The 24086-nt window shown below is 38.0% G+C and overlaps 1 long non-coding RNA gene across 1 annotated transcript; it reads right to left on the reverse strand.

Annotated features, from left to right (window-relative positions):
• Window positions 1-1476: 1476 nt before the first annotated feature.
• Window positions 1477-23728, reverse strand: LOC101692505. The gene is made up of 3 exons (XR_001176513.2): window positions 23638-23728; window positions 14986-15084; window positions 1477-1590 (listed from the first exon to the last, which is right to left on the reverse strand). It is a non-coding gene; the product is annotated as an uncharacterized LOC101692505 (long non-coding RNA).
• Window positions 23729-24086: the final 358 nt, after the last annotated feature.

Genomic DNA, 24086 nt, shown 5'->3' on the forward strand with positions numbered 1-24086 from the left:
ACACCTACCTTCAGAATTGTTACAACATATTTTTAAAGATTTATTTATTTATTTGAGAGAGTGAGCAGGGGGAGGAAGAGAGGGAGAGGGGTAAAGAGAATCTCGAGCAGACTCCCCCTTGGACACAGAGCCCAGTGAAGGGCTCAATCTCATAACCTTGAGATCATGACCTGAGCTGAAATCAAGGGTCAGACGCTTAACTGACTGAGCCACCCAAGTGCCCCCAGATTTGTTATGATAGATTCCAATGAATAAATTTGGGTGTTTTATTTTTTCTTTTCTCCTATTTAGCCTCTTAATGAAGTAAACAGATGGTAGACAACTGGCATCATGAGTGAAGAAAACTGGCACCGTAATGATTAATTTCTTCTCCCAAACAACATTTGAGGATTCTCCTAGTGTCCCCAACTGGTCATTCATAGTTTTGACAGAGAGGCCTGAGAGCTAATGAGGGTGCAGGGAACAGCTGTGTGTGGCTGCCCCCACAAAGCACCTGAGGCAGACACAATATGGATGATGAGACAAACTCCAGACATCACTCTTAGAAGCCCTTACCGGTGGCCCACAGTGCTGGAAATCCAAGTGGTCCTGTGAATGCTTCAAAGGCAGGAAGCTTATCTCATTAGACTTTGTTTCTCCTGCATCCAACACTGGCATACGGTTAGCATTTCAAAGTGGCTTATTAAACAAATACCTCAAAGTAAAAAATACTTCTTTATAATTTTGTGTTAGATTTCATTTTATTTAGATGTTGCTGGTGCCTGGAGAACTGAAGTCATCCCTTCTTCAATTTAAAATATAGATCTGTCTACTTAGCACTTCGTTCTTTCAGAGGATGCCTGCCACCAAATGTTAAATTAAAACATCTCTATGAGCAATTGAAAAGGCAGCTACGAAAGCATTATAGATGCTTCAGAATAAGTGTTGTATTTCACTATTCTATTATTATTTGAAGGTGTATTGTTTAATTCCTTGTGGAGCTTATGCTCTGAGGTAAAGATTTTATTTTTTTTTGAAATTATTATTATTATTATTATTAGAGAGAGGGAGGGAGAGGAACAGAGAAAATCTTAAGCAGGCTCCACACCCAACATGGAGCCCAATGGGGGGCTGGAGCTCACAATCTTGAGATCATGGCCTGACCTAAAATGAGGAGTTGGACACTTAATGGACTGAACCACCCAGGCACCCCTCTGAGGTAAAAATTTTAATGCTTTCTCCTTGGGGCAGAGGTGAAGGCAGTGGGGGAAAATGGCTCAAGTTTGGGGGTTTCTTTCAGATGTTGTGCATGGGCATTCTCAGAGCAATTGTCCTTGCTCTTGTCTGGGAAAGTCAAGGTGGTGGCTAGCCTTTTCCTGCAGTTACCCCTTAGCCAGGGCATGGACCTGGGAAAGAATCAGACACAAGCAACAGGATGTGGCTCACTCGGTGGGTTCTCCAAGAGAGCACTTGGACCCACCTCTTGACCCACCTTTATCTTTCAACAAAAGGAGGAAAGTGAGTTCCTTCCAGAGCTTGTTGAGATGCTCCTTGGTGCTGGGCTCAGGCAGGATACAGCCGCTGAAGTGTAGTACATTTTAAAAACTCTTTCTGGGAAATGAAAACATAATTTTGAAGTAGTCTATAATATTGAAATGCAGCACTCTGCTTCTTTTCAAAGCAAGACTTGCTTTAGGCTCACTGGGTGCAGAAGGGTCCTCAAGGCGAAGAGGCTCAGAGACAGCAGGAATGGGATCTTAAGAAAGATATCACTCATTCTATGAAACAAATTGCTCTAATTAAAAAAAAAGAAGTGTCATGTTAGCAAGAGTAGCTCAATTGGTAATGTGACGGTGGGAACAAGTTGTAAAAAGCCTCTGTAGAAATATCTGGTCTACTGATCTGTAATTTGCTGTTTTGGGTTGTGATGAAAGGGATTGGAAATTGATAGCTAGTGGTCTCTAACACTTCTGGCCATTCCCTACTCCTTTCACTCTCCTTTCCCAAGAATAGAGACCTTGAAAAAAATTTCTCTTCCATTTTCCTTCCCATCTTCTGTCTGAATATTTGACTGCATTAGGGAGAGATGGCTGAAGACAATATTTTTTTTCAACTTATGTCTGTTTTACCCATCACCCACAAATTCCTATAAACTTTGGAAGACTTGGAGATTTATTAATTTGTGCATTTGTAAAAAATTCTGTGCCCTTCATATTGAAAGAGCACTACCAAAAGGAAAAAAATAAGATTTGTTGAAATACACATAAATTTCGAGATCATAAACCTCTGTGTCTACCTAGACGTCCTATTCCCCCTTTTCACCAATGTTTATATCCTTGCTTTTGTTTGATCCCATTTGTGTGAATTAAAATATTTTGCCACCTGTTTGTAGAAGTGATAAAATTTAGACAACTTTATTTATTTTTAAATTTATACAATTTTAATCGAATCAGATTGCCTATTGGTGTAAGAAATTCTCATCTGTTTTGTCATAGAGAGGAAATACTATATTGATGTAAAATATACATGTCTAAGGATTATAAATCTGTAGGTTCTTGGAAGTAAATGCCAAATTTACAGACTTCTTTTTTTTTTTTTTTAATACCAGTGCTTCTCCAAATTCAATGTTCATACAGATCACCTGGGGATCTTGTTAAAATGCAATTCTAATTCAGTAAGTCTTGGGCAGGACCCAAGATTATGCATTTCTGACAATCTCTCAGGTGTTGCTGATATTCTGGAACACATTCCACACTGGAGAGCAAGCATCTATACACATTTGCATTTTACTCTCTTTGGTTCCAGTCGTATGATTCATTGGTTGGTGTAACTCAAAGTTGGCTTTACTAAGCATGATTAAGTTACAAAATTTGCAACTTTGGCACTGAGTTGACAATTATCAAGCTCCTTTTTTTAAAACAAATTTTATATTTTTAATTTTTTAAAAATTCAATTAGCTAACATACAGTACATCATTAGTTTCAGATGTAGAGTTCAATAATTCATCAGTTGCTTATAACACCCAGGGCTCATTATATCCTGTGCCCTCCTTTAATGGCCATCATCCAGTTACCCTGTCCTCCCACCCACTTCTCCAGCCACCCTCAGTTTGTTTTCTATAGTTAAGAGTAGTTCCCTCTTTTCAAAGGAAGAAAAGTGGGATTCTCAGGTGGTGTTCATTCCTGAGACCCTCAGATCCCTTCTGTGGTTGTCTAATAGTGCTCTAGATCTTCTCCTGTGTCTCTTAGTCATGTGGGATTATATTTTCCATTCTAGATATCAATTAAAGATGGGTGTTTTTTAAAAATGTACTCCTATTTCAAAATATTTCCTCATCAATGACTTTTTTACCTAACTCTCTGAAGAATATTCAATAATTTGACTAGAACATGAGAGTCCCTCTTCATACTTTTGGCTGATTATAACACATAAATAAATAATTATCTAAATTAAGTAGGGATAAAATGATTAAAATTTCTTACATTTAGTTGTTTATGTGTTGGCCCTCCCATTAGTCTATAAATCCTTTGAGGGCAGGGTCTATGTATGTTTCATTTTCATGTAAGTGTAATTGCCAATAGAGGTTTTAGAGAGAGTTGGCATATCATAAATAGTGGACAAATTAAATTCAATTATCCAGTGGACACGAAGATTCTAATATAATAAGGTCTCTAAAAATGATAATGACTGTTCTTGGGAAAAGCCTAGGGTACTTTCTCTTCTTAGGACTTGAGATACTTCAGACAAGCCAGTGATCCCATGTTGTTCTCTGAATCTTTGTTTTCCCTACTTATAAAATGGAGATAAAACATTTTTCATTAGTGAAAAATGGTAAGAGTAAGCTGTAGGTTTGAGTGTTCAGTGATTCTAACAGTCTGTTTTGCTGGACATAAAGGGACTCAGGGAATATAAAAACATCCTGAGAAAGAGCAAGACTCCCTTGCCCACTGGCTGAGACAATGCTCAGTGTTTTTTCTTTTTTCCCCACCACACAAAAAGGTTAGATTTTCTAGCCTCTCTTGTAGCTATCTGAGACCACAGGGTTAAATTTTGGAAAAGACAGTATCAGTCAAAATGAAGTACACTCTTTCTAGACCTCATCCTTAGAAACCTTCCGCATGAACTCTTTGTCTTCTCCTGCTGTTCTTTGGTGGCCTTGGAAATCACAAATGCCAGATTGTGCAGCTGCAAGATGAAAGCACCTGTGTCTCTGAGCTTGGAGGATAGTTGCCCAGGAGAGCCACATGACCTGTATTGGATTGCGCTGAGGATAAGAAATAAACCTTGACTGTGTTAAGCCACTGAGATTTTTGCAGTTGTTGTAGTAGCCAGCATTAATCATTCTGATTAATATACCTCCTTATATCTGTAAGAGATTTCCTAGACCTGGGGAGAGATAAGGGATGAAAGAGGGGAAAAAAATGAGGGCTTGGAAGAGGAGGACTGGGCATGAAGATATCATGTGAAGAGCAGGAGAGCCAGTGTCCAGAATCAGCCTAGCTTCTACCTGTAGAACTTCCCCTTACCATCACTGAGAGCTATGTTTACTGTTGGTCCTATTACCCCAGGAAAGAGAGGAAAGAAAGCTAGTAAATCCCCTATTTACTGGGCTTGAAACTCATCTGTATTTCAAGACTTTTTTTACTGTAGAGCTTAAACAGGTTGACTCCTCCTCTACTTCTCTCCTTCCCCATATACATCAAGTTCCTGGAGTTTTGTGAAACACATCGCCTGAAGATGGTCCCTAAATATCCAATAGGGGGATGGTGAAATGGAGTAAAAGCTATAAAGAGTGCCCCAAAGCAGGTGAGTGAGGAAAAATATAACATCGTTATAAAAATTACCAACATGAAATGATGTTTAATATATGTCTGGCACTGTGTCCAAGGCTAGACCCATGTCATCTCATTTAATCCATCCCTTGTGAGAAGTTACTATTTTTTTTTATTTAATAAAAACCAAGGCATAGAGAGCGTTAAATAAATTGTCCTGATCCCACAGCTAGTAAATGAAAGACACCACAGCAGTTTCCCATTGCTCTTAACGTAAAGATTAAATATCTCGATGTGCCTTACAAAATCCTATATGAGCTGGTTCTTGTCTATAAACTTTTTCCTTTTACTTGTTTGCTTTTAAACTGGTATCATTTACTCATCCTTCAAATCTCAGCTGAGAAGTCACTTACTCGGGGAACTCGTTTTTTTTTTAAGATTTTATTTATCCATTTGACAGAGAGAGAGAGATCACAAGTAGGCAGAGAGGCAGGCAGAGAGAGAGAGGGGGAAGCAGGCTCCCCACCGAGCAGAGAGCCTGATGCGGGGCTTGATCCCAGGATCCCGAGATCGTGACCTGAGCCGAAGGCAGAGGTTTAACCCACTGAGTCACCCAGTTGCCCCACTGGGGGAATTCTTCCCTGACCAACTTCGAAAGTCTGAAATTCCGTCAAGTTCCCCTGCTCTCCACACTCCTAGCACCTTGTACTCTTCTATCGTGGCACTATCAGAAACATTTATCTGTATTACACTTGGAGTACTGTCTGTCTTTTCTAGAATGTACTCACTGTGAGGCAAGGACTAAGGGTGCTTAGCTCATTATCTCTGCCTGGCACATACAAAGCTCACAGTAAATGTTTGTTAAGAGAATGAAGAAAATGAATGACCCTTAGGTTTTAAATTGGTCTCTAGAATAAATATTGATAGAAGATGGGATGAGAGCAGGAGAGCAGGTAAAGAATATTGCTGTTTGAAAAGAACTATGAGAACCTCATCACTTAACATGTATTCTTAACAGTTTCATTGTGTTGAAAAGAGAATTTTGTTTTCTTTTTTTATTCTTTTCACAGTTTTGCAGTGAGTGGTACTCTTATTAGTTTTTTTCTTATTAGTTTTTGAAGGTAGTATTATTTCTATAAGAAAACTTGGGGTTTTTAATCTTCTGAGTGACTCTGAATTTATTACGAAGGATTCTTAAGGTTATAAAAATATTGAGCATTGTATGTAGATTGATTAAATGACATGCCTTCTATTTAAAAGATAAATATAGATGCTATTATAACTAATGCAGTGTATTTACAAGCATTAACAAATCCACAGTAACTTTTTACAATTACGTATTTTCCTCAATTAGCAGATTTAAGTATTTTCACTTCTTAATATTAAAAATAAATGGCCCTCATTCCTAAGTGGTAAAAACTTCTAGGTTAAAGAGAGCTAAATCTTCTAACCCTATTATGAACCTAGTTTTAAGATGTTATTGAAACAAATGATCTGTTATGTACTAATGTTCTAGTTTTACATTGTATTTTTACATTCCTCATGAAAATCGGTTTCTTAAATCAAGGCCATCTCCAAATTGTGTTTGATTTTTCTTTTTGTGAGATCTCTCTTTGGCTGGTTGGTTACTCACTCTCTCCTTAGCTTCTAGTACACAGAGTACTCACAGACCAGTTACTAAAGGCAAGAATTGATAATTAAGGGAGAATATAAATTAATTTGACTTCTTACAAAATCAGGAAAATATTGTCATGCTATGAAAAATTTTATTTGTTCATGTAATTACCAATTTGACTATTACTAGTGGTAATTAAGAAAGTGAAATGGTTTCTAACAAATCAAATTTCTTACACTATTTCTTCAGTGTATTCTATATATGCATATCTCCAAAATAATTTTCCAGATTCCTTATTTTAACATTTTAGTTTCTGCTCAAAAATTTGCAAGGGCTTCAATTGCCTACAATTTAAAGCCCAAGTATTTTATCTTAGTATGCTATATTCTCCCCAATTTACTTTTCTGTTCTTTTTTTCTCAATATGTCCCAACAAAGCTGCTTCAGGGGGGCAGTTAAAGATGTGGTTGAAAGCAAGAAAAACTCAGGTCAAATTCTGGCTGTACCACTTGCTCCCAAGTACTGGGCTGAGTGCCGAGCAATAAATCCATGTCATATTTATATCCTAAGGTGGCTTTATAAGGGACATTATTAGTATGATCTTGATTTTACAGGTGAGAAAACTGAGGTTTACAGCAGCTAGATGGCTGGTCCAACACCACACAGATCAAGTGTATGGGCTGAAAAATGAGAGAGATTTTCAATTTCTGAAAATAGTCTAAACACGCTGATTTTTTCATAAAAAGAAAATAATTGAGCCATGAATAATTTTGAACATACTTAAAGAAACTTTATCTAAAAAAGAGAATTTGAACAGTATTATAGAGTTAATGAAGTAGAAATTAATTTATTTCATACTTTTATCCTAGAATTTATTTAGAAATAAAGCTTGTCATTTATAGTAGAAGAATAAAGTTGCTTTTAGAAGGGTGTGGGGAAATAACACCAAATAGGAGTCAGGAACCTCTTTGGAAGGTTTGTTACTGGGCATGCCACTTAGCCTCTCCAAGCCTTAGATTTCATATTCTAGAAGGTATGCCATAAGAGTCTTCTTTCTGATCTCACAAGATTATTTTGAGGCTGTGTGAAAATACTAGAAAATGTCCTAAAAACTGTGAAAATATAAGATACTATTATCATCTATTCAAAATGTGACTTTTTAAAAAAAATCAATAGAGAATAAAATCATACTATTTCTACTATGGGACTAAACCTTGATTATAGGAATACTTTTATCAGGCCATAATATTTTTTCCCATTTTTACCTACACAATTACATAGACATTTTTATTAATTTTATTTTTAATTAGCACAAAAAAACTACATTTTGATTGTTGGGTGGGTTGTTTAAGAAAATTGTTGGAAGCTTAGTCAGCTAATGGATATTAATAAGCAACTTGTCCATGAGTTTTAAAATATATCCAGGAAAACTTTAGCCAGTTGCAAAAATGTCATTGGCTTTTTCCTTTACCCTCTTTATTGATGCCCTTCCTTACTGTACCCAAGTTCCTGATGTAAGAGAGTAATAAGCAGACAAATCAACATTCCTTCCTATACAGCAAAGCAACTCGTCAGTGTATGGGAGGGTTCAAAGTTCACAGAATCTGCTTACTTTGGTTTTTTTCAGAATATGTGGCTTTGCCTGATTGTAGCCTATAAAGTCAAAACTATTCATGTGGGAAGAAATGAAGGACATAAGGCTCTAGTTTTTGCATAAAGATAGTAAAAAAAATATGAGATGCACCATTTCCATAATGCTACACTTTGCTTTTGCATTTGGGATAGATTTTGTGAAAGCATGTCAGTCATTCACTAACATTTAGCTCTAATATGAAGTGGCATATAGTAAACAGTGCCAAAGATGTAAAATGCAAGAAAAATGGTTCATAGAATACAAAGCATTTATTCCAAATGCTCTAGAATACAAAGCATTTATTCCAAATGCTCATTAAAATAAATGAAGGTAAGTGGATAAGCCATATATTTTTATTTTATGCTCATATTTGGAATAGTTTCATCTACTTAGAAAAGAAAAAAATTTAAAAATATGAATACTCTCCATGAAGCTGAACCAAAGCATTTGAGAATTTTTTAGTATAAAATAGTTTTCAAGCAGAAATATTTATGTGCTGGATTTAAAGGAGAAGACTTAAATGTTTGTTTCAACAAATTAAATGCTTCAATGATGATGTAAAACTATAGGCTCAAAACTGTTTTTGAAAGTTTTTCAAACCAAATGCATTTCTTCTTTTGAAGACACACACACACACACACACACACACACACACACACTCTAAAAGGATCTGGACTCATGTTAGGGTTTCCTTCTATAAAGGATTCCTTTTTCCAACTCCACTATGCCTTTTGCTGTGAATTGTTGAGATAAATGCATTATCAGAGAATAAAGGTTTCTTTCCTTTTCCAAAGTCATATTTCAGATTAGCTGATAAAACTAAGAATGTACATACTACTACTTATTTTCTCGCATTGGTATGCTGGTGGGTTTAAACCCATCTGTTGATGTTGCAGAATGTACTTAGTCAAAGCAGAAGTTAGGCAAGAGATTGAGAAACATGGACAAGGTAGCTTTCTCAGAGTTAGATTCAGGCCTTAACCAAGTTGAGGAAATGGAATGACAGGGTTTTTGTTTAGTTTTAGTTTTTGTTTTTAATTTATGTAGCTTCTGAAGTCCCTGGAAAAGGGCTTTGTTCATTGTAAGCACTTAGTATTTATTGAATGAATGAAGGAAAACTCAGGGAAGAAAAATGACTTCCCTCTACCTTGCCTTCCCATAATGGTGGTGATTAATTAGGGTGGAACTGTCCCATGTTGACCTTTTGGAATAGAAGTGGGATGGAGAGAATGGATGCTTGAACTTGGACCTTCCTAAATCATTTCCCCTGGTTTTAGCACTCCCAACGGAGGAATTGCCTAGGGATCTGAGGTAGGACCCTTTCTTTGGCTCTGTTTTATATTCAGTGCTTGTTTGGTAAGGGCACATGAGTGAGCCTCATCTTCCTAAAATGCCAGGCTTGGATAAGTACAAGTGTACTTCTGTTTTTAACTGTCTGTTTCCATCCAGCTACTGAAATCAACCTGTTAGGGTACTTTGGTCTGAGGAAGATTTGAGTGGAAAAAACATTTGTATATCTAAGTCTTCCTCAAACATTGGAGAGTATTATGGTTTTTCTCCTGTGTTGGACACACAGGAATGCTTTTAGGTGGGACATCATTTGCCAGCCTTGACTGAATTCCAAACATGTTACCACATAATTCTGTGGTCTGTTCAATCCTGTCTTCTATCTTGGGAAGCAGCAGCCGAGGCTTCCCAGAGAATAGGTTTTCCAGGTCCTTCATTAGTCTTCATTGGTACCTTCATTGATTACTTCATCTAAGTAATTTAGATGGTCATGTAGGTATGGATTTCCCAATAGTTCTCGTTTCTTCCTTCAGATAAGGCATATTTCTAATTCTAGATCAAATTCTGATCACTGACTTTAAAAAAATCCAGTAGAGTCATGATTTGAAAACTGAACTGCAGATTTCTGTGAACTCCCATCTCCCACTCTCTTCTCATGAACTTCCCTCCTGTAGATTCTAAGGTCATTCAAAGAATACTGAGCTGATCAAAAGCAAAATGTCTTTAGATATCAGACACTAGTTTCAAGGTATTCTTGGGATGTTCTCTATAGTGGAATTATGAGTTTTCAGGATTTCTAGTTAGATGTGTATAAACAAGTATTTAAAAATTAGTTTCTAATTAATAGTAATTAGAAAATTATTTCTGCCTGAAAAATTCAACAGGCATTATTATTTGAAAAGTTATTAAAATCAATGTGTTGACAATAAAAAGACTTTTCATTTCTCATCCTCACAGAACTTTGGGATTTTCTTTCTTTCGTCTTGAACTTGAATCATGAAATATTTTAATGGAAAGGTATCCCTTAATTAGGGGAGGATCAGTAGTTCCCTGAGTATGATAAATTTTTTCTCAATGACAAATTTCTCTCTCTTATTTAGAAAAGAAGTATGAGAAATAAAATTTATTAGGTGGAATATAGTTTACACGATTTTCTTTATAGCTTACAAATAAATATTTTATCTTTGTCTATGTATAGACACTGTGATATCACTGAGTGTTTTGTAGGCATCGTTGATGATGAAGCAAAGTAATTTGTATATTTGTGTTCATGTTGTACCCAGATACAATATTAAACCCTAATTCTTGTCTCTGTGGTTCCTAAAAACTTCAAATTAGAAAAAAGTGTGGTTGAGAAAGGAGGTTTTTAAAGATGGCTTATTCTTTTAATAGGTACAGAAAGTCCAAATATCTTAATCATAATTTTAACATTATAAATATTATTAATAAAACTTAACAGTCAATCAACAATAGCATATTTTAGCATAACACTGAAATAAGAAAGAAAGAAATGTGGGGAAGTTGTAGTGTTTCCCACTGTTAGTTTACAAATAACAATATTTAAGCACAAAATATTAAACCAACATAATTAAGGCTCTTATACCTCAAGAGTCAGTTAGCAATAATATTGAAAGTATCTAAATTACTAAATGGTAGAGGAACATACTCCCGTGTAGTCTAGCTGCACCAAAATAGAAATGTCAGAATTGAAGTCAGCATAATGTTTTCTCAAGAACAAATCAGGCTTCTGCAGTTGGTTTGAATAAGATGTCTGAAGTGTGAACATATACAGTTGACTGTCATACACTGTGACCCCTCTGGGGCTCTCCTCTGCTGGGTTCATGCTTCTATCATAAGTGTAGCTTCTTGAAGGCTAGTGTGAGAGCTTTTGAGTGGAAGAGTAAATTTCCTAATATTTCTCCTACTTCAGGGAGTAAGTGGAAAAAGGGGGGGGCTTAAAGACACATTCTTTTATGCAAACATTTTTCGAAGGTTCAAAGGTGGATGGGTGAAAGTTGCACGTCAAGTCTAGTAGTACTTGAGCAGCTGCAGATTTCCTACCATAGAAAAAATGGTGATCTTATGGTTGGTTCAGATGTATACCTCAAGATAATTGAAACTTTCACCAGGGGTTTTGGACTTTCTATAAGAAAAAAACAATAATTGGAAATTGTTCATTGTGAATACATTAGATTTGTACAGACAAAACATTCATGAAGTGCAATTATAGCCAGTGTTGCTATATTAGTATGAATGTTAATAGCATGTTTGTTTTGGAAATGGGTTATGCATTCTGATAAATGTCTGCTTTAATCTAGTCATCTGTGTATCACTTGTCTAAGTACTCTCATTTAAGATGCCATATCCCTTCTTGTAGCAATAAAGGGGTAAAGCAACATTAATATTAAATAATTAGAAAAACAAAAGGGGAATGATTAAACATATTTACATAATTGAAATAACACTGTGTCGCAGTGGGAAATCGGGACAATGTTGTCTCCTTTCAAAGTAATTCATAATTCAGATTTTTAATTATGGCATATTCATTCATTTAAAGATGATTCTGGATGAGAGGGCCACTAATGAAATACAATCATTAGCATCTAAACAAAGTAATTTACAAAGTCTCCTTTAGGGGAAAAGATTTCTAGAACATCATCAATCACACAAGATATGCAAAAACAAGCAATTAAACCACACACAAGAACTACAACAGCCTTATATATCAGTAATGTACACATGAAAACATAACTGATTACAATGATTAGACTAGGGTAGTGTGGTTAATTTGTATTTTATGTAGTGATTCCATGGAAGAATGCACCCGGACAGACACATTACACACAAGAGGAACTTCATTTCATTAATACTCACTTAAAACACATGACCAAAAACACCCAAAATACAAACCTTGAATTTTGAGTTGTTGCCTGTTCATCCACATGGGATCAAAATCCTACATAGTTTGATAAAACCTCTTACTCTCTCCTGCATCTCTTTTTGCCTGCTGTTTACTTTTATAAACTGGCAAAATGTGCGATTAGGAAAGTATTTTGTGAGAGGCAGGTGCTGCATTGGTTTCTCATTATTTGTTTAAATCCTGCTTTAGACCTCCAATGACAAAGTGTTTCCAGCCCTCACAGGGTCCGCGATTTACCAGCTCTTCCTCCATATACAGAATTACAGATTATTAAACATGCAGCAGGCCTAAATGGATAGAACCATTCTCTGACTTCTAATGCCTGTGTTCGGTATCTTGCTAAATGGACCCACAAAAAGGCTGGTTTCAAACACAGCTCCTGCAGGCCGTCTTAGAGTTGTTGAAAATCTATACTACTTACTTCCGCCAGTAGAATTTTCTTTGTGAAGGTGGAAGGAAGGCTCGGGTGGAAAAAGAGAAGGAATTAAGAGAGCAGTGTTGTGTTGAGGAGGGGGAACTCCGTGGAGGAGGCCGGCACCCCTGGTGTAAGCTGAGCTGCCTTCGATAACCACCAGCTACAGAAGCCAAAATATGCTCTATTGGGTACTCGAAGGATAAAAATACTGGTTAATTTTCAACAGCGCTCCTTCATTTGACTTTACAATTTACAACAGTGAACATTAATGCAGGAATAGCTTGGTTGAGGAGGAGTTTAAAATTAGAGCCCCTCTTCTCATTAGCCCCAACAGCCTGACCCAGGGTGACTGAGAAGCAATTTGTCGCCAGATTCTCATTTTGCTTCTGTTATGGCTCCTTGTAAATGAAGCGCGGCAATTTATTGTAGCACCTCTAGGAGTCAAGAACATAATGTGTAAAACACATACAAAAAAAAAATCTTTCTTCACATTCATTAACACCCAGCACATAGAGGCTGTTCACTTTTCTCTCTAATGAAGTGTGGGGGGGGGATCTTAAATCTAAAGCTTTCCATCATGTGAAGAAGTCCTCTTCAGGCCATTAGACGGAGGCTGAGTTGGAGTGAAGAAGGGTCAGTGACAAAACCAGAGAATGGCAATAGGAGGAAAAATAGAAAATGGATAAAGGAGGAGACTTTAGAAGCCTCGAAGAATGGAAAGTACATTTTTGGCATCCATGATCAACCCTTCTTGTCTCTTAGTGTATTTTCTGTTGTCAGGGAAGAAAAGAAGATGTGACTTTTTCTATAGCTGGAAATTGCTCTTGTGTTTGGCCAATTCTCATTGCTTCACCCCTGATCTGACCCTGTAAGCAGCATTAAGTTAGGTTCATTTAAAGATCATATTGTCTATAATCTCTAAAACACGTTTGCTTGTTTCCTCTCCCCTCCCACAGCCTGTGTAAGAAATTGCGATGTTCGTGGTTTTAATGCACTCTGTGTAATAGGCTGCTAGGGCCGAGGGCTGGCCATAGGGTTTTAGCTTGCTTCCATGATTAATTCTGATTAATGGTTTGGTTTGTGTGGGGTCTCACAAATGGCACCTCCAGAGGAACCTAATGACAAATTACTATATGGAAAAAATTACACGAGGGTCCAGGGCTGCCCTTTTGGATTAAATGCTGAAAGTTGTCATATACTGTACTGATGCTCTCACCCATTTTATGATGTAGTAAAAGGCACTCAGTACTTCTGGCAATAATAGTGGTCTTTTAAAACTCATTTTAGAAAAAAGTCAAATATTGAGTTTATAGAACCAGGTGAAAATGTCAGCAAAATTGGATAGGTTTTCTTTGGAGGGTTTAGTGAGTGTTTATGAAGTGCCAGGTACTGTGCCAAGCCGATTAAATGACTTAACTAAGTTACTCCTCACAACACCGGGTTAGTATAATTAAAGTAGGAATAGGAGATTGAGCGTAGTAATATCAAGTACAAATAATAGGATCTTCCTTCTTCCCCATGATGCGGTTGAGGAACCCAAGGTGAAGGGAGGTAGAATTACGTGCCCAAAGTGAGAAAGAAGCAGAGCTGGGATTCCAGCCCAGTCCATGTGTTGCAAAGACCCATACACATCATCTCAACATACCACTCAGGTGGGGGCACCTTTTGTTTTAAACTCCCAGAACAAGTTCCTCTTCTTGCTTCTATTAGATTTAACAAACATCAATTTTTTTGATGGTACAGGTTAAAATTTCTCTTTAAAATACTGAAATTTGGGGGCGCCTAGGTGGCTCAGTGGGTTAAGCCGCTGCCTTCGGCTCGGGTCATGATCTCAGGGTCCTGGGATCGAGTCCCGCATCGGGCTCTCTGCTCAGCAGGGAGCCTGCTTCCTCCTCTCTCTCTGCCTGCCTCTCTGCCTACTTGTAATCTCTCTCTGTCAAATAAATAAATAAATCTTTAAAATACTGAAATTTGTAATGCCAAAGCAGTTAAACTTCTGTTTTGCCAAATGCATCACATTTATTGTAGGGATTAAAACCTGTCTGTCTCTTTTCTGCCTAACCCAACTGATCAATGTCCTTTCATATGCTGCCTTATATTCACCTTTCTTAGTCACACTCTTAGTTATCTGAGATTTAGATTGGGGTCGTGTCAGCCAGTTCTGGTTTTTAATATTTTATTTGTCCTCATTCATAACCTGCATGTGTACTGACAAAGCATGGTTACTATCTGAAGGTCAAAATTTGTCACACACAAAAAAGGTAAAATTAAAGAAATTTAAGAACAGTTGTCTTGGGCAGTTTGGGTGTGTAACAAAAATATCATAAATTGGATGACTTATTTGCAACATAAATTTATTTCTCACCATTCTAGAGGCTGAAAATCTGAAATCGGGGTGCCAGCATCATTGGTTCCTGGTGAGGGCCTTCTTTATGGTTGCCAAAGGCTGCCTTTTCACTGTGTCCTTACAAGGGGAAAGAAAATTAGTTAGCTCTCATTTCATTTTTGTTGTTGTTGTTTTCTTATAAGGACACTAATTTCATTCGAAAGGGCCCCATCCTTTTTACCTAATGATCTACCAAAGATCTCATCTCCAAATACTGTCACGTAAAGATTAGAGTTTTGGCATATAAATTTAGGGAAGACAGAAACATTCAATCCATAACTATTCAACTAAAGCACCTTTTGTTATAATCCTAGATTTCTCTCTGTTTTGATGTCCCAGGTCAGCACCTAAGTGCTGCAACCAGACTAACAGTCTGACCACTGTCTGAAGCTCATTCATGGGTGGGGTCTTGGATTACCTCACTTGGACAGCTCCTGCTACCTGCCAACTAACTGTGTGAGACAGTGACCCAAGCAGTTTAACAACTGTGATATTATGATTGATAATCCGTATGTATTTGGTCTTCATTCCCTTTTCTGGCACAGAGCTCCTAAAGTCCCTGGGATTTCCTAAGTGATGAGAACTTTAAAGTTGTCTTTTGATGTTACTTAGGTGACTTTTAGACCGCACCTAAGGATGGGGGCTGGTTGCCGGTGGATCCAACCATGTGCTTAGAGGGACAGAACCTTTGGTCCCACCCCTTGACTTCCAGAGAGGGGAGAAGAACTGGAGGTTGAGTTCAGTCATCAATGGTTGATGATTCCATCAGTCCTGCCTTTGTAATGAAGCTTCTATAAAAATCCAAAAGGGGAAAGTTCAGAGAGCTTCTGGATTGGTGGACATGTGGAGATGCTGGAGTAATGGCACCCTGGAGAGGGCAAGGAAGCCCTGGGTCCTTTCTCACACACCTTGCCCTAGGCATGTCTATCTGGCTGTTCCTGAGTTATATATAGCCTTTCATAAGAAACCAGTAATCTAGTTAGTAAAATATTCCTCTAAGTTTTGTGAGCTGCTTTAACAAATTAATCGGACCTGAGGAGAGGGTCGTTGGAATCTCTGATCTGTAGCAATTTTGTCTGAAGTTCAGATGATAACCTGGACTTGCCACTGGCATCGGAAGTGTGTGTGGGAGGGGGTGGGGCGGGTAAGAGCAATCTTGTAGGGCTGACCCTTTTACCTAAGGAATCTGACGTTATCTTGGGTAGACAGCAGTAGTTGTTGGGGAAACACATTCCCCTCCACCCTCACAGGTTAGAAACCGGGGTCAGAACACCCTTAATAATGAAAGAACATTAGATGCTATGGCTGATCCCAGTGTCATCTGGTGGCTGTGATTGTGTGTATTTATTTCTGCCAGACTATTTGCTCCCCATGGACAGAATGTGTCAGTCTTACTGTGTTCCTAAGGGAATGACATGGTGTTGCCATGCAGTATAAAGTTGTCACTGAAGGAAAGATTCTTCTTTAACAAAAAGAGTCCTGGAGCATCTGCACTCTGAAGGCTTTAGACAAACTTGAGCAAACATGACATTGACTGTAAACTGGGGGACAAGCAACTTCTAATTGTTTATTAGTTCTTGGAGCCATTCAATTCCTTTGATTTAACTGTGTTAGTCTCCCTGTAATTATTCTCTTAAAATGTAGTGTGATTTCTGAAGTCTAAGAGAAAAATTTTCCCACCTAATGCTTTGTGTACAAAATATTAGCTGTGAGTTAATATTCTAAACCTTTATTACTTCCTTGCCTGGCTCAAAAAAACACATTTGTACCTACTGTCTGCAGTCAGAATAGGCTAGATGCTGACTTAGATGTTGGGGATATAAAGATGAAAAATTTCTGTTCTTAAATTTAAGAACAGTGGGGGGAGACAGACGCAGAAACAGATGCAAAAAGGGTAGCTTTCTCACTGATAATGTTGAGAAGCCAAAAGCTTTGTTTATACATCTGGTTATCTGAGTTTGTGTAGTTGATATATTTATTACTTACCTTCCACAAAGCTGCTTTGGTGTAGTCGACCCCAAAACACAGATTATTAAATCATTAAATCAAACAATCAGATTATTAAATCATGCTCAGAGATTGAAATAAGTACATTCAGTATCTTCGAAACAGTCTCATTCAGTTAAACCCTGATCTAATTTCTATACGATGCCATTTAGGTATATGAGGGTTTCTTATGTGCCCATAAAATCCAAGAGGCAAATTTACAGTAAAGCTAAATTTCAGGGTATCTCACCCACATGGGGCCCTAGAAATGAGTTCATATGGCCAAATGTCTTAGCAAAACTTTACAAAAGAAGATATTTTAACCACTGTGGTCTGTGCCTTGGTACTTCAACTTCCCATCCATCACACTTCCCCTCAGGTAGGGTAGTGCATTAGTGGCCTTGAGCAGTTCTTAGATACAACCAAGTGGAAATTGATTTGGAATACATATTATTTGGATTCAGTGGGATCATTTATGTAGCCTGCAATCTCTTCTGCATACAGTTAAATTATTCTAGCTGCTCTAGTCCTGACTTGCAAATTGAAATGAAATATACTGAATTTCAGGGGACCCCGAATAGTCAAAACAACTGTGAAAAAGAAGAACAAAATGGGAAGACTCATAGGTCTTGATTTCAGAACTTTCTATAAGGATAGTAATTAAAACAGGATGTTACTGGCCTAAGGGTAGACACATGGACTGATGGAACAGAATTGAGAGCCCAGAAATAAACTCTTATATATATGGTCGGTTAATTTTCAACAAGGACACCAAGGCCTTTCAATAAGAAAAGAACAGTCTCTTCAACAAATGATGCTTGGAAAACTGGGTATCACATTATCAAAAAAATCACTTAAGTATTCTGTAGCCAGGGGCACCTAGCTGCCTCGTGACTCTTGATCTCAGGATTGTAGGTTCAAGCCCCATGTTAGAGGTAGAGATTACATAAATAAATAAATAAATAAATAAATAAATAAATAAATAAAATCTTTAAAAAGAAATTGTTCTGTAGCCCAAAAAGCAGGAGAAAAAGTATATTACAGAGGTATGTCAAGCAGTTGAGTAACACAAGTATTACAATACTCTTACGGATTTTGTGATACTTTGATAACTTTTCCAAATTGATTTCTTATTCTAAATAAGTACTCACTTTCATACCTAATTTTGTATTCATAATTTTTTTAAAATTTACTCTGAAAGTGTTCCCTACCATCCCCCAAATAGTAAAAGCTTCATAAAATCTGCATTGACCTCTGGAAACTAGGTAGTGAGTCTCTAGTAGCCCAAATAGCACAGATAATGACAAATGAAGTAAGGCTGAGTTCTAGCTGAACCTGCTTCCTTGGCTGGGTGCCCTCATGTAAGGTACACACTGAAAATTCTACACAACAGCCCTATCACCTGCTATCAGATGTTTCTATATACACACCCGCACACACACACACACCACACGTTTCAAGTGGGGTTTGATCTTCTCAGTGTAAAGTTAGACTATCTTCTTCTAGATACTAGTTTTTCAAAAGCGTTAATGATGGCAGTTTTTGGCCCTGAAGTGATTTAGCGTTCTGTTTATATTTTTATTTTTTAAAAAATATTTTATTTATTTGTCAGAGAGAGAGTACACTGGCAGGCAGAGGCAGAAGCAGGCTTCCTGTCGAGAAAGGAGCCCTATGTGGGACTCGACCCCAGGACACTAGGATCATGACCTGAGCTGAAGGCAGCCACTTAACTGACTGAGCTACCCAGGCATCCCGTGCTCTGTTTTTATTAATTGAAAAGTATTAGGTATATACTCTGTTCAAGACCCTGTGATAACCAAAAAAGATGAGTGAAGCCAGATTTTGTCCTCAAATCAGTCTAAGACATATCTGTGTAGTACAATAGAATAAAAAACAGTGATGTGTCTCACAGAGGTTCTTGGAAACTATTATGAGTACAGTGATCATATAATGTGTTGTTCAAACTCGATACTTTTGAGAGTGAAAAAAGACACTGCTAATAATTAAATTGAGACAACAGGCAAAAAGTGGGACAATCCAGGCAAACCAAGACTTACGGTCATCCTTGTTATGGGGAATTGTGAGAGAGGAAAATCATAGTGAAAAGGGACATTTGGGATAGTTTTTTGTGTCAGCTTGACTGGATCAGAGGATGCCCATTTATCTGGTTAAGCATTACTTCTAGGTATCATCTGTGAGGATGTTGCTGAATGAGATTAGCATTTGAATCAGTGGACTCAGTAAAGAAGTCCATCTACTCCCTAAAGTGGAGGCTCTCATCACCTCTTTCTTGCCCTTCAACTGAGATTTACATCTGCTTCCCTGTTTCTCAGGCCTTCGTCCTTGAACTGAATTACACCACTGATTTTCCTAAGCCTCCAGCTTGCAGAAGGCAGATGGTGGCTCTTCTCAACTTCCATAGCTGGGTGAGTCAATTCTTCATAATAAACCTGCTTTCATATCCTATTGGTTTGGTTTCTCTGAAAAACCCCTACTAATAGAGCATCTATGTTAGCTGTAGAGACTGAGCCCAGGGGACAGACAAGTAACATAAAGACATAGGAAGAAAGTAACAAATCATTATTTTGATCACCATTTGTCTTAAGGTTGACTAGACCATGGTGCTTCTGACCCTTCAGAGAAATGACCATTGTACATGATTTTATGACAGTTACAAAACTCAGAAAAATGCTAATAGGATTACACATCTCTGAGTAGTCTCTATTCTAAAGTCATGTGTCAAAAAGTATTTTTTTTTTTTTAGCAAAGTTGAAAGCATTTTCTTAGGAGATAATGTTTTATGATCAAAGGCTGTTTTGAAATTGTAACATTTTACTGTCTTTCCTACCTTTATCAGGGTGTCTGCAACCTGATTAGTTTCTTAAAAGATTATTATTTCCCTGTGTTCAACCCACATGTCTGCAAGGACAGGGGTAAGAACAACCAATCAAAGCCCAGAGTTTAGAAATGGCCAACTATCATGAGGAATAATCCATGGACTATTTTAGATAAAATTCTGACAGCTTGCTCTTGTGACAAAGATGTTAACAAGGAAAGAAAATGGCACTAATTTAATCTATTCTTATAGTTCATTTTAAAATGAGACTAGCATGACACCAAGTTATAATAATAAATACTATAGTAATTTCACAATTCTTCCTACATGCTGTTCACACTCCTTTCACATGCAAATTTGCCATCCATTGCTTCATGACAGTGATTTTAAGTGCATTAAAGAATTCTGAATTTTCTTATACTTGGTCTCCTAATTATGTTGCAAGAACATACACAGAATAGTACCATATACTGGCATTTTCCTGATTTATAGCATCTCTTCTACAGTGAGTTCCCCTTTTCTCCTGACACAGATATGGGTTCTTGGACATAGTAACACTAGTATAAGTTGATTACTACTTCTATAGTGATTAGTATAGGAGTAATAATCAAATAATCACTAGGAGTAGTGAAAGAGAGAAGTAACATTTTCCAAAAACTAAGTCATTGTGAAATACCCAATACATCTTTATATGGTAGTACAAATTAACATTTATAAAAAGTTTTTTTTTTTTACAAGATCACCTGGGTGCCTCAATCATTTGAGTATCTGACTCTTGATCTCAACTCAAGTCTTGATCTCAGGATTGTGAGTTCAGACCCTGCATTGGGCTCCACATTGGACATGTAGCCTGCTTAAAAACAAAACAAAACAAAACAAAACCCCATAGAGTATATATAAAAGACATATCTAAAGATTTTCCCGTTTTTGAGAACATGTTTGAAAAGGCTACATAACTGTGAAGAAAAAATACTTAGGATCTTTGCTTTTGAGCATCCCACTTTCTAGTGTACTGGATGCAAAGCACAGCATTGGTGTTGTGTTAAAAAAAAGTAGAAATGCGGGTCCCTGAGTGGCTTTGTTGGTTGATCTTAGTTGGTTGGCTAAGGTCATGATCCTGTTGCCCAGGATGGAGTCCTGCCTTGGGCTCCCTGCTCAGTGGAGAGTCTGCTTCTCCATCTGCCCTGTTCATGCTCTTTCTCTCTCTCATTCCCTTTCAAATAAATAATTTAAAAAAAAATAAATATTATAGAAATATTATAATTGTTTAAGGACTGTGAAACCCGAGCCAATTAGGATTTCTTCATACGTGTCAGTGAATGCTAGGTCTACTATTCTGGATGAATTTGGAGTTTGGGATAGGCCTTGAAAAGAATGAAAAGTCTGGAGAGAGCACCTTTCCCTGAGTTAATCTAGCTGATCCATGAAAAGGTAGTATCCAAAGGTAACTCAAAGTCAATATATTGGAAAATCCTTTACTTTGGTGAAACTATGGAGAAGGGGTAGTTGGTCTCATTATATGGTTTTATTTATAAATACTATGTCCATGCTTGGTGATTCAGTGGTGAGAGATTGTGGGGCAATGAATTAAAGTGTATACTTTCTGGGAAATGACTTTTGTACTTTTCCCTGTGAATAGAAAATTGTGACTGAGGGGTGTTCCAGGTGACAGCCCTTCTCACCTATTTCTTTAGCTTCTTGCCCACCAGGAGAGTGAAAACAAGGCTCTGACTTTGTCAGTAACTTCTCTGCTTGCTTGTTTAATTAATTAACCACCACCTCAGAATTCAGCTTAATAGCCTTAATTATGCAAAAAAACAATACACTGTGTAAATTAGTATACACCAGACGTGACATAATTACCAGGGCAGGGTGGACAACATTTTGTTGAAGTGCGGCTTTGAATGAGTCATTTCAATGCTGAAAATATATTTTTTGTATTTGAGAGCTAATGTACTGAATTGTTCTTTCAGAAACCTGGTTCCAATTGCTCTAAAATGCCAGGTAGGTGGAAAATAATAAATTCTGTGTCTTTTGAGATAAAAACCACATTTTGTATTATACTGCTGGGTGGCACAATCACTGTAATTTAGGAAGGTTGCTATTATTGTATGAGCAAACTTTTTTGGTATTATTACTGTTTATTTTAATGCAGGGACACATTCTCTAGTAGACACATAATGAAAATGGCCCTGTATTAAAACTGTTTACCTGCTGTTTGCTGAAAGGCGTTGTAAAAATTAGAAATAAAAAAGACCTCCTGTCACCTAGCCCATCCCAGGCAGGGCAGAGAAAAAGATTATACCCTTTAGCAGCTTTGCTAGGGAGCCAAAAATAGATCCCACTTTTCACATGTCTCACTGAGTAAATTGTAGGTGGAAGGATGAGATCGTTTGTGTCAATTCAGGAAGAAAAACAGTATTCCCACAGATGTTGAGAAAGAGGGGTACCAATTTATTGAGAAATAAATTGACTGAGGTCCCACATTTGAGGAATTTAAGGTCAAAACAATTTTTTTTAATTCCTCAAATTGAGTGTGCTGAATTGTGCAATTATTTAGAGCTTCCCTGTTAACTTATCCAATTATCTGTGTAAGCACATAGGCATTGGAAACAGAGTGGAGAATGTTCTTCTTTCTGGAGAGAAAGTGCAATAAAACACTGGATTGCTTTGAATTTTACTACCTCCTCTTTCCTTTCTCAAGGTGCAAAGGAGCAAGAAACAGCAAAAGTGTACATAAAAGCAGGAAGAAGCAGATGAGTCAGGAGAGGCCTAGGTAATTCACACCAGAAATGAGCCCTCAGACATCAAGGGTTGAAGTGACACTGCAGTGATAAAGCTGAATTAGCCCTTGGCAAAATTGTGAAGCAGTCCCGGGTCAGCCCTTCTCTTGGTTTCTGAGACATTTTCTATCCTTTTCTGCCACCTTTTGCCTTTCCTGTCAATACCCATCCACTCCCCTTTACCCTCCACTGGAGCCCAAGAAACTCCCCTAGTCAGTGAAAATCTTCACCAAACTAAGTCAAAACAAAACAAAAAACAAAAACCCCAAATCCGACGTTAGCTAGTTACCCATTTATTTTGCAAAATCGGTGTCTCTTTATGGCCCCTTCCTCCACCCTTTCTGTCTGACCTCCACTGTGATTAGAGAAGGGGTTACTTTGCAAGTCTTAGACCCTTAAAGCTTTCAAGGACTTTCATATGAGTGACAGGCAGCAGCTAAATGGCTCCAGGGATCCCCACCTGCTAGAGTTTTGCCTGTGTGTAACTCCCTCTCTTTGAGTGTGAGCTGGACCTAGGGTCTCACGTCTAACAGAATGTGGCAAAAATGATGAGATGTCACGTCTGAGATGAGGGTGCAAAAAGACTGTGGCTTTTTTCTTAGGAAAGGATCTTGCACTCTCCCCTGGCTTGCTCTGAGAGAAGCTGCCGGCCACATGGGATATGTCTTATGGGCAGGAACAGAAAGGGGCCTTCAACCAACAGCCCGCCAATGACAAGAGTCAGCTTGGAGGCCGCTCCTTCCTAGGCCGCGTGAATCCAGGCATAGTTGACTGTCTGCCCGCAATTTCGGGAGCGACTCTGAGCCAGATGTGCCCAGGTTCCTGACGCACAGCAACTGTGTGTCACTGAATAAACGTTCACTGTTTTAAACCTCTACGTGGGGAACAGATTACACAATGAATAATAAACAATGAATCCTCTCATTTATAACATAAAAATGAATTTCAGTTAAGAGGATAATCAGTTAGTTAATTTGGTTAACCAAATAGTTAAATTAGCCCTGTATTGCCAACATCAGAACTCACCAGTCTTGCGGGGTGTATGCTTGGCTGAGGAGCCAAAGGGCGGGAGATGCGCGTGAAGCTCCCCTCTGGGGATTACCGCCGACTGAAAATCTGACGTATCCCTGCCAACCCAGGAGGAGCTAAACGGCAACGCAGGGGGCGTGGTTTGGCCTGGCTACTGCGCCTGCGCTTGCGCCTGCGCCTGCGTGGCCTCATGGGGCTGTGGAGGCCCCAGAGATGAGAGGCGCTTTCCTGAGTTTGGAGGTCCCTGTGGTTGCAGAAGGGTCACCCATCGCCTCACCACAAGGTACTTTTGTGGGGAACCTGGTGCTAACTTCATTTGCAGTGCACTTACTTTTGTGAGTTTCATGATTGGAACATGGGGCCAATGAGGTCCACATTTTGGACTCATTTATGAACCCGCGTTGTCGTGTTAGCTTGGCTTGTAAATTTTGTCCTTCGTTCCAAGG

Source organism: Mustela putorius, unplaced genomic scaffold, assembly GCF_011764305.1.
Source record: "Mustela putorius furo isolate JIRA1106 unplaced genomic scaffold, ASM1176430v1.1 tig00003898_pilon_pilon_pilon, whole genome shotgun sequence".
In the NCBI taxonomy this organism is placed as follows: Eukaryota; Metazoa; Chordata; class Mammalia; order Carnivora; family Mustelidae; genus Mustela; species Mustela putorius.